Source organism: Ciconia boyciana, chromosome 1, assembly GCF_034638445.1.
Source record: "Ciconia boyciana chromosome 1, ASM3463844v1, whole genome shotgun sequence".
Lineage (NCBI taxonomy): Eukaryota > Metazoa > Chordata > Aves > Ciconiiformes > Ciconiidae > Ciconia > Ciconia boyciana.
Window position 1 is genome coordinate 202631261 of NC_132934.1, and position 19534 is coordinate 202650794.

The window sequence follows — 19534 nt, forward strand, 5'->3', positions numbered from 1 at the left end:
AGCCTACCCGAGGCAGTCCAGGCTCTAGCAAATGATGTTAGAAACTGTTGTCCTGGCAGGAAGAGGGGGTAGAAGGTACCTCCCTAACTCAGTGAAAGCTGGCGAGAATGAATCAGCTGTCTGGCAGTTCAGAAACACAATCAACAGCAAGGTGGCAACACCAGATATACAGAAACCATATTTCTCTTGAGCAGATAAAGTGGAACCTGTCTTAGAGACTTTCTCTTTTGGTGCATGTTTCCTGCGCTTTCCATATCCTACCAGAGCAAAACTTGGTAGACCTCAATCACCTCATAGCACCTTACAACACAGACTGACTCTCTATAGCTTGCTAAGGTTTGATGGCTTCTGCAACAGTTCAGCTAGTTAGATGACATTTGGCTGCGCTAACAACTGGGCCTCTCCAGCAAAGAGTAACAACAATTTCTGTTTGATCACTCAAAACCAGTTTAATGGCAGCAATGTGGTGGTAGTTTGGTGCATTTCTTAATGAACATAAACCATCACAATGGACATCAGTGGCCTCTTTAGTGGCTGTGTAGCAGAAAAAACAAGTTAAGGTGCTGCAAGAACACTTGCATGAACTTATTAACTCAGTCTGTGGAAAAGAACGTTTTCAGAGTGAACATGACAGTATGAGAAGTTAGGTTACTGCATGAATCTTTTCAGGATCAGGCCCTGAACAGGTCTGAGATATCCCCTTCATGTTTCTGCTGATCTCTTTCTCAGGGGGAGCATTCTGCAGCTGTTTTGTCAATGACTTAGAAGTGCATTGACAAAAATGTACGTGACTGGCTTTGTTAAAATCCCGAAAGGGCCACTCATACCCTAAAGGACGATGTCTCTCTATGCTATCAAAAATATTTTAACCCATTGCACTTTTTCAAGTAGTAGGAGTAGATTAAAAAATTAATCCCCCAATCTGACATTGCATCTAGAATGCCTTTCAGTCCTTGCTCCAGCAATTTTGTTCATGTCAGTGAACTTTTTATGGTGAGATAACCAGAAGTAATTTAGAAAGCAACTTTCCTTCTCAGCTTTTGCCAATATTGTGATTATCAAATAAGACCAGCTCTATTATCTAGTTCATTGCTATAGCATCCACAACATGGCTGGGAGTGCTGTTAATGGGAAAACATGAAATATATTCTAAAAGTTGATCTGAACATCTTCTTTTCTGAGGAGGAAATAAAAAATAAATTCTGACTCCTGCCAGCTACAGTGTTTGTGCTTCACTGCAACAGCAACTTCTGTGTGCTTACCAGCAAGAGCAGTATCAAAGGGACAAAGCTCTTCTTAATTTCAAAGCAGACTTTCATCTCAGGAAAAGTAGTAGCTAAGTGAAGATAATACCACTTCTATTTCTAGGTGTTTGCAAACAAACAGTTGGGAACACTTCAGTGTTTTATGAAAAAACATAACTGTGTTTCTCCTCTGGGTCACACTGGAGTCAGTGAAGTTACACATGTATAAAACAGGGGATAAGTGAGAAAGACATAAACTTAGGAAGTCATTACTGTATGATCTACATGATGAAAAATTTCCTTTCAAGTCTCACCAAATGACTGCAACTTTCCATGTGAGATTCTAACACCTATGCTACGGTGCTAAGTAGTTATCCAGCAGTACCTGCTGAGTCTCACTCCTATTAGAGGTGTAAGAAATCCACTGGTGTCCTCCCAGACTTTAAAACCCAGTTGGAAGTTTATCAGTGAGTTATCTCGGAGGTGGCTCCCTTGAATGAGATACAGTGTCACACTCTTGCTTGCTAATCAGGCTTTTATATAAGTGTTATGGTTTCCATAGAAACATAACTAAATCTTTCCTCCAGCATAATCCCAAAGGCTTTCACAGACCTGGAAAATATACAGTGAATAGTCAAATCATTTTTTATGCTGACAAAAAGAATGCCACAGTTGTCACCCAGTCAGGTTTCTCATATGGGGCAAAATAAGTTTAAATCCCACATCGCAGAATTGCCTTGCAGCATGCAGACATTTTCTGGAATCCCATTTCCCTGCAAGTTCAATTTTATATACCTCTAATGAAAACCTACAGAACTGTGTAAGCTATAGATGGGAAAGACCTTACTCATTTGTCTTCCTAAAGCATGTTGGGGAGTGCAAAACCCATGAGAACAGAAACAATAATTACGCTGATGATCTCTTTCCCAAGTCTATAGACTTGTTCCTAGTCGTGCATTTTCTAGTGTTCTTCATGTCAAGTTTTAAATGTTTCCCTTAATTGCTGGGCCTCCCACCATATAACAGGGATTTGCCTGGCAGAAAGATTTCCCCTGACAGTCAGTCTACAGTGTCCTCTTGTGTAATTTCACTCCACTTCTCTTAGGGGTTTAGGACCCCATTTGCTTCTCCAGGTCACGGCTGAAGATATTTCTTGATACTGTTCTATAACAGAGATGGGGCTGATCTGTACTAAGTCTTTAGTAGTTTGTGGGCATTTTAGTGCTTTAATGCTAAAAGAGAGGCAGGCAATAAGCTTGATCACTGGGCCCAGCCTATTAGCTCCTTCTTGGGTGAGTTTTCCCAGCCATCTTTTTATTTTTCTCTTTTTTTTAGTGTTATAGACATGGATAATATAAAAGAGTTTTTGGACTGTTTGTGGTCTGCATGTTTTGCTCTTTCAGTGCTGAAGTGTGCTGGTTTCATGCCAGCTGAATAGCCAAAAGAAAGAAAACCAAAAATGTTCAAGGTCTTTATTATCTTTGTGCTCCCCCAGCTCATTTTTAATCTCTGTGATACCAAGGTATTGGGAGAGGTCCTTTATAAACTGTTTCCCACTTCTCTACCTTCCCAGTTAGTTTTTCTGTCTCCTGCTTTATGTCACTACAAAGTTAAAGAAAGTTCCTATATCATTTTTCCTGGCATTGCTAATACAGTGCGCAGAAGACTGATTCTGGATGGGTAACTGGAAACATTTTACACCTTTTTTTTCTCACCATTAGAGCACAAAACCACTGGTGATCTCATCTAAACAGATTTGAATTAATGTTTAGGGTAAGATTTGCTGCATTACTGTTGCTGGATGCATTAACAAGAATTTCTGTATTTTGAAGCTGATTTAGAAGGCAGCTTGACTGAACTTTGAGATCCTGAGCTATTTGTCATGAAGCCTTCCCGCTCTCCTAATATTTCTGTATGTTTTTTATTGAGTCCCTGCATATTCAGTAACTAATCTGTCACAATAAAGTTTCACATGCAGAGTTCATACCCAACAGAGTTTTCACAGATGGTCTGCAAATATGTAAGGCCAAGAAATGTTGAGCTTGATGCAAGAAGCATGTAGCAACTTTCCTTGCTCAGGCAAATCCCACCCTATGAGTAAAACCTGTGTTAAAATAGGGAAAGTCCACAGCATAAAATACTGAAAAAAATTCTAAGTACTGTGTATAAGAATAATTGATTTTAGAAAACAGATCAGGCTGTGCAGTGGGACGCCCCATCTGTCTCCCAGCTGCTGTGCAGAGGGACCCCCGATCTCCCTCCCAGCTCCCGGCAGTGGTCAAGGTGGTGTGTTGGTGCTGACGCCCGTGGTGGACTGTAGGTCCATGCTGCACCAGAAGGATCTCTGGGTTTGTGCACTCAGACCAGGGAATGTGCTCACTGGAGACTGCATCGTCCCTTCACTTACCCTTTTGGAGGCTCATGGGAGGCTCCTGGAAGAAGTCCCCATTCCATGAGACATGATTAAGGGAAACAAAAGTGAGATGGTTGTGCACTGTTTTAAAAATCCATTCATACTTAGTTGGGTTCTGTTTCTCAAAGGAGATATATTCAGGTACTCCTGTCAGGGGGGGAAATTCTGGCAATATTGAGGTACCTTCTGCCAGCTCTAACAGTCTGCTAGAAATTGAGGATTCTTTCTTTGGTGAAGCCAGCTCTCCCAAACCCCCAAGTATAATGATCCCTTCCAGCCATCTCCAGTATACTGAAGAGCTACTTGATGATTGTCTCTGTTGAGTGTTTCTTTGGCATAGATAGACCCATGCCACATTCAGAGACAGTGGTGACACTAGCAAGGGGATGCAGCGGAGGCTGAAACGGAAAAGCCCAAGGCTGCAGGAGCAGAAGGGGTGAGTCCGCAGTGTGGGAGCAGGGGCTCATCCTGCAAGGGCAGGAGCAAGGTCTGAGCAGGGCATGGTGATCAAGAAGGGAAATACAAACTGGAGAGGATGTGGGAAGGGGCTGCATTCATGCAGAAGCTGCATCCATGTGGGTGCGTTTTCAGTCCAGCTCCCTTGCACTAGGGAAAGGCTGCTGTGGTAGGGGGGGAGCTGTGAGGTGCTGTTTGCTGTGGCTGGATCCTGAGACTGCTGGTACAGGGCACAGTCATGGGGAAGGAGCTTGAAAAGCTTTCTGGTGTCTACTCAGGTAGGTATTTGGGACAACTCGCCATCTCTGAGCATAGAGTCCCTCTCCATTTCCATGGACCATGTTCCTGATCCACTGATCATTTCTGTACTATACGTTGTCATCCCTATTGCTCTCCAGTTTCATTCAAGGGGAGGGAAACATTCTTTGACTTTTGGTCAAATACTTTGATCTCTGATATCTCAAGGAAGTAAATTCTGCCACAGTCCTTCTTCTGCCACACTGACTTCAGGCTTTTCTCTTGGTGCTCAAATTGCAGTTGGTGCCTCCTGGCTCAGTCTCCTGTTCAGTCACCAGACCTGCACACTAATCTGCTGGATGAAACAGCCTGTTTTTCTCTGTCACCTTGTGTGGATCATCATACCATTGCTAGTCTAAAGGTTTAAGGTATTTTCAGCTTTGAGGAGGAGCACTATGTGCTGATTTTGGCTGGGACAGAGTTAATTTTCTTCATAGTAGCTAGTATGAGGCTATGGTTTGGATTTGTGCTGAAAACAATGTTGATAATACATGGATGTTTTAGTTGTTGCTAAGTAATGTTTGCACTAGTCAAGGTCTTTTCAGCTCCCCATGCTCTGCCAGGTGCACAAGAAAATGGGAGGGGACACAGCCAAGATAGTTGATCCAAACTGACCAAAGGGCTATTCCATACCATATGACGTCATGCTCAGTATATAAAGCTGGGGAAGAAGAAGGAAGGGGGGACATTCAGAGTGATGGCGTTTGTCTTCCCAAGTCACCGCTAGGCGTGATGGAGCCCTGCTTTCCTGGAGATGGCTGAACACCTGCCTGCCCATGGGAAGTAGTGAATGAATTCCTTGTTTTGCTTTGCTTGCATGCGTGGCTTTTGCTTTCCCTCTTAAACTGTCTTTATCTCAACCCAGGAGTTTTCTCACTTTTACTCTTCTGATTCTCTCCCCCATCCCACCAGGGGGGAGTGAGCGAGTGGCTGTGTGGGGCTTAGTTGCTGGCTGGGGTTAAACCACGACATGCTACTTTGGCCAGGTGCTCAAGCCTGCTAGAGGTCAATGATAAGAAGATACGAGCATCTTTTTATTTGAAATCAGGCTTTTTTTATACATTGCAGTGGGAAGAGCATTAAACTGAGACAGGATTAGGCTGTGGCTGTACTCTTCTGAATGTCCGTAAGCAGACTAGCTACAGGGCTGCTCCCATTACTGCTGTCTCCCTATAGCAGTGCCTAGAGAACACTTATTATTTGCCATATTGGTATTTTGGATACAATAAGTGCAATTAGTTGCATGTTAGGTACAATAAATGCCAATGTTTCACAGAGGCTGCAGTGCAGGTTGGCACCAGGGGGTTCATTAACGGCTGGGTGGGACAGGGATGGAGGGTCTGGGGGCTTTAAGGAATGGGGGCTTTGGACTGCAATGAGAAACAGAGTGTGAGCGTGGCACGCACTTACCTAAATAAAACCTGCTGTCGTCATTCAATGAAAGGATGACTTGCCTATTTATGGTGAGGCTTCACAATGGACTTCAAGTGCCATGAAAATCTTAGAGTGCCCATAACCCTTTATCATACTGACTGAACTCTATCTGCCATCAAAAATGCCTTATTTTCCTGCAAAAGTTTGCTCTTCTGCTTATTTGTACTTATGGAAAAAAACCCCTTCATATTTTACCTCAGCTGTTCCTTGTTTAGCTTTCTTCTACTACTTCTTGTCTGGAGGCTCTGAATAACTCTTTTGCTTCTGAGACTATGTATATTGTTTTCTATGTATATTGTTACCTTGCAGGTATATGCAGTCTGTTATTATTGTTCCTTTTATTGCCAATATAAATTTAACTCCCTCAGTGTCTATATGATTTATTATTCTGTATATAAAGCCATAAGAGCTATGTGGACTTGATTTCTCTTGACTTTGAATTTTTAAAATAGTTACAATATTTTAAACAATATATGAAGCAACTCTAAAGCACACAAACTAACCTCAGTTCAGTGCATGCAAAAATTTTGTGATACCTATCAGTAGCGAATGCCTATCAATACCAATCTAGAGGAGCTGGAATTATGATCCTGTGAATTCAGATTTTTTTCCCAGTTTGAATGGACTGGCTCATAAAAGTTGAGCCTGGAAATAAGCACTTCCTTCTGGAATGATGGAGAGGGTCCTTTCAAGCAGCCAGCACAGGTTCTTAGAAAATACAGGCACCAGGCTGAGATGAGGATGGCTTATCAAGGATCTGTATTTAACCCTGCCTGCTGTTTTACTCTATTCAGGAACGTGAGCAGAGTGAGCTGAAACTCTACAAAATCCAGACGAAACTATTATGATTCATCTAATTATCACTGTATAAAGTCCTTTTTTTTCTGAAGTTTTAAATACACAATGCTGCTGCGATTCAATTAAGCAACTGAGCATAGGCTTAACGTAGGTGCATGAATAGTCCTGTCACTTTCAACACTTAAAATTAAACATGAGCAGGTGCTTTATCAGAATGGGGCTACATTTGCTTGCTAAAATTATTTATTATGAATGACAGATATCTGAACTGCAGTGCCTTCAGGTGGAATATGCCTCAGTGAATATGGACACCTGTAATCTATAGTCCATGTGCTCCTGAGTGGCAATGTCCTTGTCTTCTGCTCCTGTTACAGGAACAGCATCTGAGATTTAGCAACAACCTGACCCTGTTCTTTCTCTGTTTGAAGGGGAAAATGCAGCTCTTCCAGCTTGGTGTTAGGTGATACATTCCAGAGAGAGAGAAATCTCCCGAGGAGCTGATTTGAGGCTGCTGGCTGTGGATGACCAATGGGTGTTGATGGGAACTGATGGCTTGGTTGCAGCCCTCCAGACACTGAGTGCTTGTGGTGCATGCCGTCCCTGCTGCAAAACAGATGGTCTAGTGCACAGCAAGGAGCCAGGTGGGGATCAGAGCTGGACACAAATCTCCCAGACTCTGCATACAGCTCTGCTTCACGTGGGAGCACGGTACAGTTGTCAGCTCTCATTACGTCCCTGTGAGTGAACTCGATGACTTCCCAGACAGGCTGAAGCCAGACTGGCTGGTGGAGACCCGAGGAGCGGCAGCTGCTCTGGGGATGCTCTGCTTCCATAGGGGAAAATCCCTCCCCGGTTTGCTGGCTGTCCTGCACGCTTTCCTTGGGGCAGAGCAGAGGGGCAGGGAGAAGGGTTGTTCCTTACGTGCTCTTGGCACAGGGACAGAAGGAGACGGGTGAGCAGTCCTTGTTAGAGCTGTTCTCCTTCATCCAGGGGGTGACACTCAGCCCATCAGGAGGACTGAGCTGCAGCTTTGAGTTGCTGCAGAAATCATCAGGGGAGTTAGCTGGGCTTGAAAGGGGACACGGACACTGCCTTGAAGCTAAACCAGAGGGAGGAGCAGCTGTGAGATGAGCTATTGTTTCATGTCTCTGTGCTTAACTCCAAGTATAAGAGTTACTTCCTTAAACTTTGTATTTTTAATTAATCCATTTTAATTGTAGTTTAAGATACCTTAACATTAGAAAGTCCCAGGCAGGCTAGCAGTTCATACTGGTTTGCTCTGGCAAGGCCAGGGTCCCCTAGGAGCTGGTTGTGATCTCCACAGGGACAATCTACACATCTCTGCTGGGGTCATGCTCCAGCCAAGCTGCTGAGGAGCTGATGGAGGAGCTGAGTCCACTACACAGCATCAGGTAGGATGAACAGGAAACTGTCTGTTGAGGCAAGACCCCAAGCCCCATGTGGCATGGAAGGAGGAATCGCAAAGAGCAATCCCTGAGCAGGTGGAGGATGGGGACTCCCATGGTGGGGGTGACTGGATGCTTGTAAGCTATTGCAACAGGAGGAAGGCTCCTTCACCACCTGCAGAGGTGCAGAACCTCAACAGGTGAACGCAGAAAGTTTTTTTGGGGGAGGTGTCAGGGCTGGCTGAGCCTGATCCGTACTCTGGAGCCAGGAAGCTGTGGGTGGCAGTGGTGGGAGACTCCCTCCTGTGGGCAACAGAGGGACCCTTGGCCTGCCAGGCTAGATGTCTCAGGAGGTTTGCTGCTTGACCAGTGCTGTGATATGGGGTGTACTAAAGAGACTGACAAGATTTATCCACCCCTCAGACTACTACCCCTTGCTTGCTCATTCACATGGACACTAGTGATTCTTCTGGGAAGACCTTCAATATATCAAGAGTGGCTACAGGGCCTTGGTGGTGAGGGCCAAGGCCATGGGTCCCAGGAGTGGTTCTCCCCAGTCCTGCTGGTGGACGGGAGAGGCTCAGGTCAAAGTGGTTGCATCCTGTGGGTCGAGTTTTGGTCATGCAGCCAGTATCCAAGACAGGGCTTAAACTCTGATAACTGTCTTTGACGAATGAGGACAGCAGAGGGAAAGACAAGATCCATCTGACAAAGTGGGACAAGAACTGTACCAGGAGGCTTGCTAACCTGGTTAAGTAGGGCTTTACACTGGGATGCCAGGGGATGGTGACCAAAGCCCAAAGAAAGGTGGAGGAATCCATGTATTTATGTATATTTATTCACCTAAGACTATGTGTTAACTTTGCGCACAGCAAGTTTTTTTGGGATAACACAGGGTGCAAAGCTGCAAGGGCAGCACAAGCAGGTACAACTCTTCCCAGAGCCGCCTGCTAGCAGTGGTACAAACTGCTGTATTACCAGTTAGCTCCTCTCTCCTGACTCAGCCAGGGTCAGTTGTGCTGGGAAGTGAAGGGGCTAAATGTACCTCAACTCTAACAACTTCCCTGTTGTACTGGGAAGTGAAGGGGCTAAGAATAGTAAGTAGACTTACCCTGAAATGCATAAAATACTTTTTTCCTTCAGTTTTATTTCTTAAAACGTGCAATAGCATGCAGAAAGCTTGGAGACTTTTTGCCTTTGCAGTACCTGGGTGAGCACGCATATATCTTACAACTCTTGTGCTCCACATAGTGACTAACAGCTGGGCTGTTGCCTGTGTTGGCACACAGCAATCATCTTGATGACTCAGGGCTCTGAGAGAGAAAGTAAACAGGGTACAAGGTGAGTGAGCACATGGATGACATGTCTCAAACTCCAGTGATGGGTAAATGATTTCTCTTCTGTGAGTACTTAAAAGGACTGGGAATACACTAAGCAGTGCTTCTTTTGTAGATCACCTGGAGATGATTCTCAGGGTCTACAGGAGAAAAATGCTGTAGGAAAGCTCTGCTGAATTTGACACAGTACTTGGTGCCCTCACGGTGATTGACAGAAAGAGCTTGAGGAGTCTGCTCAATAGGTGTCCAGAGAAGGTATCCAAGCTTTAAAGCATCCCCAAACCAAGCTTTAACCCAAAGCTGGTCCTTGGCTCACAGGCAGTCAGCAGAGAGGCACTTGGTGCCAAGTCAAAAGTTGGTCATAAAAGCAGTATTCACTTCAAGCCTCAACAACATGGTAAATAGTCATCTAGGCCGCTGGTATATAGCTCTGAACATCTCTTTTGCAAGATGTTGGACTTCTAGGCTTTTGTCCTTTAATATAAGCAGAGATTGGACTTCTTTGTGGTTGTCATTGCTACAAAGAAGGAAAGTATACGTCCTTAGTGCTCTGGAAGTATTTGATCTGTTATGTGTGCCCCAGTGTCTAAGGGTTTGAAGGAAGCTGGAAAATGCTGCAGGCAGTGAGGGGTCTGTTTTCATCTCAGTAGTAGAGACAGTGATCTTCCTTGCTAAGGTGGATCAAGAACTTCCCTTGTTGCTCCACTCTTTTCACATCTGAAGGTCCTGACCAGCACTCCTCACCAGATCTTCAATGTCCCTGCAGTCCTATGACTTGAGAGATCTGGTGGCATCGCCTCACCTCCAGATGAAATGAAGTATCAACCAGCTTTGGCCATTTGGATCAGCCGAAGGATGAGATCTGACTTCCATCTTACCCTGATTAATAGTTTTTTCCTAGGAAGTAGCTCTAGAACTCGGAAGAGAGTCAGTGGCATTTGCATCTTGGTCTGCATGCCTCTGGTCTTTAGTAAGGATTTAATGGCTGCTTATGGAGTTTTTTGATGCTTTTTGCTTTCTCTCACATCCCAGGAAGTGGCATGTCCTTGCAGTGATGCTAGAGAAGCACTTTCTTTCTGCTGAGCTCTCTGTTCCTTGCTTAATTTGGGTATTTATCCCATATGACAGTGGGTCCTCTTATTTAATGCTGTCTGGCAGAAACTGGGGGGAAGGTTCATAAGGCCATGTTTCTGAGACATACTTTTCATCAGACATCTCACAAAGCCATCAGAGTCCCTGGCTGTGGCCTGTGTTTACCTGCGTTCAGAGGGGATGCTGGCAGGCAGCACAGTTTCGCCAAGCTGGTGCATCCCTCTGGGTACAGCAGAGTGCCTGGCTTTCCATATCACTACCAGTTTGCTGCTGCTCCTGCAGCATCACTGCCAGTGTTGAAACCAAGGACACAGCTTCCAGGGCTAATGGAAACAGGACACTTGTCATGTTTCTATATGAAATATACTCTAAAATTAAATTACATCATTGTATTACTGTTATTTATTAATCTCATGAAGCTTAGTCCCTCAAAGGACAATTATAATACAGACTGCATGTTATAAATACCTATGCAAAAAGAACTCAGGCTCTCCTTGGGAAAAGCATGGGTAACCAGGGACATTAAACTATAACTGCCTGTTCACTCCTGTTTTGCCTGCAGGAGGATTCAGCTTTTATGCCATAATTTCTTCTGCTGATTTGCTGGATACCTCACTTCCCCCCATCGCCTGTCCATGTTTTTCCTGTATTGACTCTAGGCTATTTGAGATCAGGATGGTTTCTCACAGTGGGGACATATGCAATGGTGCCTTTGAGATACCTGCAGCTCCTGGAGATGTAGCCAGGTTAGCTTCATATTAGGTAAATCCAGTGCTACTAGGAGCGAAGCCACAGCAGCAGGAAGCTCATCAGAAGTGCTCATGCCACCTCAGATGTGCTTCCCCTCAGCCCACCTCCAAAGCTGGGCAAACGCTTGGCTCTCCAGCCCGTGCCAAGCAGGATTATTGACTGCTGGAATATTTTGACATGTCAACAGCTAGTTGGCCTAAAGCAGACTCAAGCTTGACTAGAGAGCTGCAGGATTCATTTCACCTAACCATAGCCACATACAAGTTAATAGAATAGAATAGAATAGAACAGAATAGAATAGAATAGTTCAATTGGAAGGGACCTACAATGATCATCTAGTCCAACTGCAAATGATGGCCAGTCCAAGCCAAGTGTCTATGTTTCTCTCTCTTTCATCAAGACACTGTCGCCTCCATGTGCTAGTTCAGTCCCACTACTTTAGACGCTGTCTCCTGTTTCTACAGATGGAGCCCAGACTAGTTACCTGGCTTTCAAGTGCCTAAAGATAGCTGAGAAGAATGAAATCCTACGTGGATATTTGTCCCATAGTGTTGTTCTGGCTTCCTTGGAGCTTCCAAGTGCTGCTCCAATTCTAGCACAAAGCAGTAGCTTTGGTGTATACTATGCCAGCTCAGTGTCTGTGCCAAAATACTGCTTTCTCTGGGTGAGATATTTGTCAAATTCTGATCTAATGTCAGGATTTCTAATTGTCATTGACATTTTGAATAATCACATAAATTAAATACTCTGAACATGACCTCAATAGGTGTGAAGCTGCCATTGTGCAGCGGAGGTTAACTCATCACACACATTATGGGACAATATTTTCTATGAGTATTTCACCCTTGTACACTTATTTGTCCTGTCAGTGAGGCTGAGGCAATTTTAATTATTATTTTGAAACAGAATTTTATTTTGATAAAAGATAATTTTATACTGCAGGCCACATACTTGAAGGTGTTTGTTGCTCTTTGCCTATTTTCCTTCCATGCTTATTCCTTCAAGGACAACTGGAGGCAGGTAATATATTAATATTTATTACGTCAAGAATGAAAGTGATTGCAGTGTTGACAGCTCACCCACAGCTGTATTAGATATGGCAAACACTTCTTCTTTCTTCTTGCTATGGAGATTTCTCTGGCTGTATTTTGTCCAGTGTTTTCTCTGCAATTAATTAATAAATGTCTTGGTTTTTAAAAAGCCTAACTCTTGACTCTGTTAAGCATGGAGGAAAGGAGGACGATCTTTTTTGTCCTTTGCCAAGGCATCAATGGGAATTTTACATAAAGAAATATGTTGGAAAGCTGCCATGTGTTGCAAGGTGATGCAATACCTAACATATCAGCATGGACCTTGGAGTACATAAGTTTCTGCTTTGACTTGTTATATGGTCAAGGGCTAATGACTTTTCTCAGGCCCTTGATAACGTTCAGGTGCCTACCTTTCACCAACAGAAATGCAATGGAGGAAGTATGCGGGTGCTCCAGGCACAGCCATGTGTCAGTTTGCAGTGCTTCTGTCTATCACAGTCTTGGAAGACAGCACCTAAGGGTTGTTTTTGCCAGAGAGAGACTTCTGCATCCATGCAGGCATGGGGTGGGGACAGGGAAGGGACTCTGTCTTGGCAGAGGGTTGGTGTCACTAAATTAATTGGCTTAAATTTGTTGACGGCAGTTTTCAGCCTTTTGGCACTGATAGTCAAAAATGCCTATCATCACCTGGCCACCAAAAGGCAGTTGTAATGGCAAAACTTTGTATGATTGTCCAGACCTGATTCCCTTTGTTCTTCACTCCTGCTCCCTTTCTTCCCCATCCAGTAGCATAGCTGGCATTAAGCTAGTTAATTGCTGTCATCAAATTCTCAGGACTGACCTTTAAAACCGATACTTCAGTGTAATGAATGTGAAACGAGTGAGATGGGTCAGTCATACCCCTCAGAGTTGTTAGATGATTTTGATAGGCAACCTGGGAGTCAGGTAACACTTGCTGTGTCTTTACAACCATGGTAGAAGTTGTTGTGGTTTAACCCCACCCAGCAACTAAGCCCCACACAGCCGCTCACTCACTCCCCCCCGGTGGGATGGGGAAGAGAATCAGAAGAGTAAAAGTGAGAAAACTCCTGGGTTGAGATAAAGACAGTTTAATAGGTAAAGCAAAAGCCATGCCCGCAAGCAAAGCAAAACAAGGAATTCATTCACTCCTTCCCATGGGCAGGCAGGTGTTCAGCCATCGCCAGGAAAGCAGGGCTCCATCACGCCTAGCGGTGACTTGGGAAGACAAACACCATCACTCTGAATGTCCCCCCTTCCTTCTTCTTCCCCAGCTTTCTATGCTAAGCATGATGTCATATGGTATGGAATATCCCTTTGGTCAGTTGGGGTCAGCTGTCCTGGCTGTGTCCCCTCCCAGCTTCTTCTGCACCTGGCAGAGCATGGGAAGCTGAAAAGTCCTTGAGTAGTGCAGCAACAACTAAAACATCCCTGTATTATCAACACTGTTTTCAGCACAAATCCAAAACATAGCCCCATACTAGCTACTATGAAGAAAATTAACTCTATCTCAGCTGAAACCAGGACAGATTTTTTCTCTCTCTTTCTCTTTTTAACAGAAATTTATGATTTTTCTGAATCCGAATGTCATGTATGACACATAAACAGATTACATTGATCCTATAACAACCTGAAGTCTGCATGCATGACCATCCCCTTTCTGCTGCCTCACCAAGATGGATGGATATTCACAGAAAACACAGACTCCTTTGGATCTGTGTGTGAATTCTGGGTGGGATAATGGGGGTTAAAATAGTGACATTCTTGAGCTGTTGCATGATTGGGACATATTTTCTTGACATGATGACTGCTGAGATGAGCATGACACATATCACAGTTGCAGTCTGCAGCATCACTTTGCTTTTGCCAGACCAGACCAGTTGCAGTGACATCCAAATGTTTTCTCCTTTGGCCTTACAAGTAATCCAGAAGCTTTGTAATTATTAACTATAGCTTGTTTCTTATTCAGAATAAGAATTGGAATATTGTATTTCTTAATAACTGCATTATATTCCCCTTTATTTGTAGACTCTCAGCAGTGGTTTGATTACTAAGTTCATCTTTGTAGATTTTGCTCTGGAAGGATCCCAACTAAATTCAAGATTAGTTGCCTGGGAGACCAAACAATGTAATTCAAAATGCAATGTGGCACAGACTAGTTGCATGCTGCCTAGTATATGCCCAACTTTTTTCTGCAGAAGACCTGGTTTCAGACGTTTCTGGATGCTTCCTGCTCTTACACTTGCTTCTTCCAATGGGGTAGGAAGCTTTAATTGTATTTCAAGTCTCATCTGTTTGTTTGTTTAATGACTTGTCTCTAAGAAAGATTATGAGGTTTTCTCCTACTACTGTATTTTTGTGTGTTTATGATTTTAATAGACACCTTCAGCAGTGTTAACAGCTTCTTTTTTAAATGTTCACATGAAGATTTTCAGTGCTGGGTACCATTGGAGCCAATGAGGGTGGCAGCTCTGAAAAAATAACTCTTTAACACATTAACTGGACTAACTAGGTAAGTAGTATTACTTGTTTCTTGTTAGTTACTAAAGTCCAGAAACACGAATAAGATCCATGTCCCATTGCCTGGTAAAGGCACAGGTAGTTCCTGTCTTGAAGAACTTATTGTCAACAGATAAAACAAAAATGCATCACAGTAACTTGGCTAACATGAATTACAGATCAGTGGGAAAGCTGGAATAAAGATAAAGATCCTTTGAGCTCCATGGTCCTCTCCTTGCACTCTGCCTATCTGCCTTTTCTGCAAGTAAATGTAGAATTACCCAGTTTGGCATATTTCCTCCTTTTCTGTCATTCTCTGTAAACCATTCTAGGTCGTTCAAATGTGTTGCTGGGAAGGAGAAGAAACCTGAAAATCAGCCTTACCTGCAGGAGCATCTCTGTGATGTGTTGCTTCCACCCCCATGCACTGGCATTTTGAAGAGAGGAGCATTGGATCCCCGATGCCAACAGCTGCCTCATTGCGCGCTGATTCATTTGTCAGCAATGACTCTGCTGGAGCACAATTGTGACCTATGAGCTGCCTTGTCAATGCGTAAAGGCTGGCTGTTTAAATTGACAGGAGATAAGCAGCAAGTATCTAACTTTCCAGCCCAGAGAGAGATTCCTCTCTATTGTGCTTCCACCTGGGGGGTCCTGAGAGAGGGTGTACAAACACAGAGTGCAAACAGAGTATGCTTCAAAATCCCTGACCTGTCTTGAAATGGTTTGCTTTGTTTTATCTGATAGCATGAAGCACACGACAGACACTGACAATTTACATGGCACATAACCCCTGCAAGGAGTGATCCTGCCAGGCTCACCAGCTAAACAATACCTAGGGAAGTATTGCAACAATTTCTCCTGGATATTGGCCACAAACATGCTTTATATTGCTGGTAGCTGCAGGGTCATTTCACAGGTCTATGTTTAGAGGATTGGGAAATTCTGTCCCGACTAAAATCCAGGCTTATTACAATCTAATAACGCTTCTCAGGAAATATGCTCCTTTAGGTCCTATTTCTTTTTGGATTTTACTTGGGTTTATTGTATTAGGTGAAAACAAACAACAGCTTTTTATTTCTATTTGTGTATCTGCACCCCCTTTACATGGTGTCTGAGTGATGCAGGAGTCTGGGTTGTATTGTCCCCACCCGGCTAAGCAGCTCCAGTGCTACTAAGGTACAGTCACAACAAGAAGATATAATAAAAAGGAACATATATAGGATGGAGCTGTGTGCCTAGGGTGAAACATGAAACCAAATAGGGCATCAACTGATGAAACCATCAATCCAGTTCAGCAGCTGCTTCTGATCAGTGGTGACGTGCTGCAGATCGCTATCACTGGCTGGCTACTAATACAGAGGTCCTCTGCAGAAGGATGCTGATGCGAAATAAGCCTGCAAGATATGACTGGAGGAAAAAGGTTGAAGCAATGCAGATTGTATGGAAATGCCTGATTTGGATGTGATGGGGCCTGATAAGCACTAAACAAGGATTTTATAGAGTATGCTCTATGCCCAGCTCTGCAAAATGCACCGTCACTTACCTCTCATTCGTACGCAGAGTGCTCTGCTCTGTGCTGCACTTCTCGGCCCTTTCTCCCTTAAATGAAGATCCAGCTTCCTTTCTGGTCATTCCAGCTGAAAACGCTGGCAAGGGAGATCTGCATTAACTGCAGAATGTGCTGGTTTTGGCTGGAGTTAAAATAGAGTTAATTTTCTTCATAGTAGCTAGTATGGGGCTATGGTCTGGGTTTGTGCTGAAAACAGTGTTGATAACACAGGGATGTTTTAGTTACTGCTGAGCAGTGCTTACACAGCGTCAAGGCCTTTTCTGCTCCTCACCCCACCCCACCAGCGAGTAGGCTGGGGGTGCACAAGAAGCTGGGAGGGGACACAGCTGGGACAGCTGACCCCAGCTGACCAAAGGGATATCCCATACCATATGGTGTCATGCTCAGCATATAAAGCTGGGGGAAGAAGGAGGAAGGGGGGACATTCGGAGTGATGGTGTTTGTCTTCCCCAGTAACCGTTACGTGTGATGGAGCCCTGCTTTCCTGGAGATGGCTGAACACCTGCCTGCCCTTGGGAAGTAGTGAATGAATTCCTTGTTTTGCTTTGTGTGCGGCTTCTGCTTTGCCTATTAAACTGTCTTTATCTCAGTCCACGAGTTTTCTCCTTTTACTCTTCAGATTCTCTCCCCCATCCCACCACGGGAGAATGAGTGAGCATCTGTGTGGTGCTTAGTTGCTGGCTGGGGTTAAACTACGACAACTTGGCATCTGCTGTCAGTCTCTCAGTGTACTGAGTGTAGAACCTTGCCTGTACCCCTCTCTTGCTCCTCCAGCAAGCTCTGGCTGCCGTACCGCACTCCTGCCCCGAGAGACTGCAAGGCTGCTCCTCTCTCGCCCTGCTGCAGCGTCACCCGCCTGCAGGGCTGCCACTCTTTGCCTTTGCTCTTTGGCTTTTGTGCGATCTGCTCTACTCAGACCTCCCTGTATATTGAGGCCAACAGGAAAATCCCTGCCATCAATCAGATGTCAAGGCACAGACCCCATATCAGAGATGAAGATGTGGAGCAATCAAAATATTCTGTGATACGCTGCCTGTGTTTCACATCTCTGCTCCTTGGGCGCGGGTGTTTTACCAGCCATTACCCTGCCCACAGATTGTAATAGCATGTACTTACGTGTATACTTTAACAGTTCAGTGTTTAATTTGTCTTAGTAAGCAAACGTTCTCATTTTGTTTAAAATTAAAAGTTTGGCTCAAAAAAAGTCAACTGCATGACTATAGCAAAATCTTATAAAGTATTTCAGGGCTCTGTGGTATTCTGTCTGCAGCATGAAGGTTAAAGTGTTCGTGAAGAGTGTGCGTTAAATGGACAAAGTGCCGACTCACTGGCTGCGAGGGGCAGCGGAGAATGGGGAGCAGTCATGGTGTGGGCTGCGCCTGGTGGGATGCTCCATGGATCAGCACTGCACCCAACGTGCTGCAATGTTTTTGGCAGTATTCTCAAAACAAGTCTAAACCCACTGATAATAGAAAAGCTGCAGATGATGCTGATGTGACACCAAGCAGTGGTAAGAGCTGGGCAGCCATTCAGAGCAATCTGGAGCATTTGAGTCTGCCCAGGAGAAAAACATTTTTCCTTGTCCTGTGCAGGACCGGCCTTTGCAGCTGGCCACGAAGCCAAAAGCACGGTCAGCCCACATGGCTGAGGTAGCTGCAGGTGCTTGGAGCAGGCTTGGGAAGGCCTGGTGCGTATTTGCCATGCAGGGAGTCCCGTCTACCTCCTGGATGCTGGATCATGCAGAAAGGCAATGTCAAGTAGATGCTGTCAAGCAGGCGGGATGGCCTGGGGTTCTTCCCACAAGGTCCCACCAAGAAGAAACCTTTGCTGAGATGCTGCAGGAGCAGAGAGGATTTGCAGGCAACCAGTATTTAATCACCATTCAGGTTGTCCATGAAGGAAACATGGAAGGGAGATGGTGGTGCTTTGGAGTACTTCTGAGCTGAGCAGGGCCAGTTTTCACACCAAACCCACAGGATGGGGACTGCAGCCTAGAAAGCAGGCACTTGAGAAAGGATTATGGTGACACAGGGATCCAGCGTCAGCCACCTCTGAGATACTTTGAGAAAAAATGCATTTTCTGCGTGCCTCAAGAGAGGGGTAACAAGTAAGACTGGGCCGATGATTTTATCTCTGTATGCACGGCATTGGGAGACCACACTGAGGACCTGGGAATGGGTCAGGGGAGGGATTCAGGTGACTAGAAGCAGACATATGCATCTGAGCTGGCTCTCCTGCTTTCCTTTTAGTCACTGGAGGTGCTTTCGGGGGAGTGACACATTGCATCCTAACATGGGCTTTATAAAAGATGTAGAAAGGCTGCTGAAGACACAGAAAAGACTCAAAAAAAGGATGTAATGTTTAGAGGAAACGCTGAAATGTGTGAGCTTCAAAGGTTTCGGTATGTTCAAACTGCTGTAAATAAAACCGAAATATCATTTGACTGCGGCCTGGAAAACCCTGACAGGAAGAAAATATCAGTTAGTTAGCAAACGGCTCGTTAAGCTCACGGCAGTGGACGGTATAATGAGATCCAGTGGCTGGATGCTGAAGACAGCAAATTTGAGTAAGGAAAAATAAGGTGCTAATATTAACTCGGCACAAGAGCAGGCAGTCAGGGAAGGAGCAGGCTCTCCGCCTCCTGAGGACTCCCAGCAACAGGAGGACACTTCTCTGGAAGACTCCGGTCAAACACAGCTAGTTAGGCTCGAGGAGGAATATCGTGTAGTAGCTGTGACACCTGTGGTGAGGTGAGGGGACCTGCTGTTCCCTAAGGGGCTTAAACTCTCTGGATCAATGAGCGAAAGGATTAGGAACTCATTTTGTCTTGCAGCAGTCATCGATTGTTTTTTGAAACTCCTCAATTTAGACACATGTGTCAAGCAGAGGGACATGCAAAAAGGCTGGTTAGGTACACGGCCTTGTCGCTGCACTGAGCTGGCCTCCTATGGGAGTTACAGAAATGCAAAATCTAGTTATTAAATTAAATCTGTCCCACTGAGGTGTCAATAGACAGACTGGTCCAGTTTTTCAGAAGGAAGACTTGCTGTTGGAGCTGCCATTTTCCAGTAAAAATAACCATCATGTGCCAAGTATGCTTTTTACAAACACTCATCCAACAAATACCTGCTCATATCAAGAAATGGTTTGAGTGGGAGATGCAGAAAATAGGGCAGCCTAATCAGA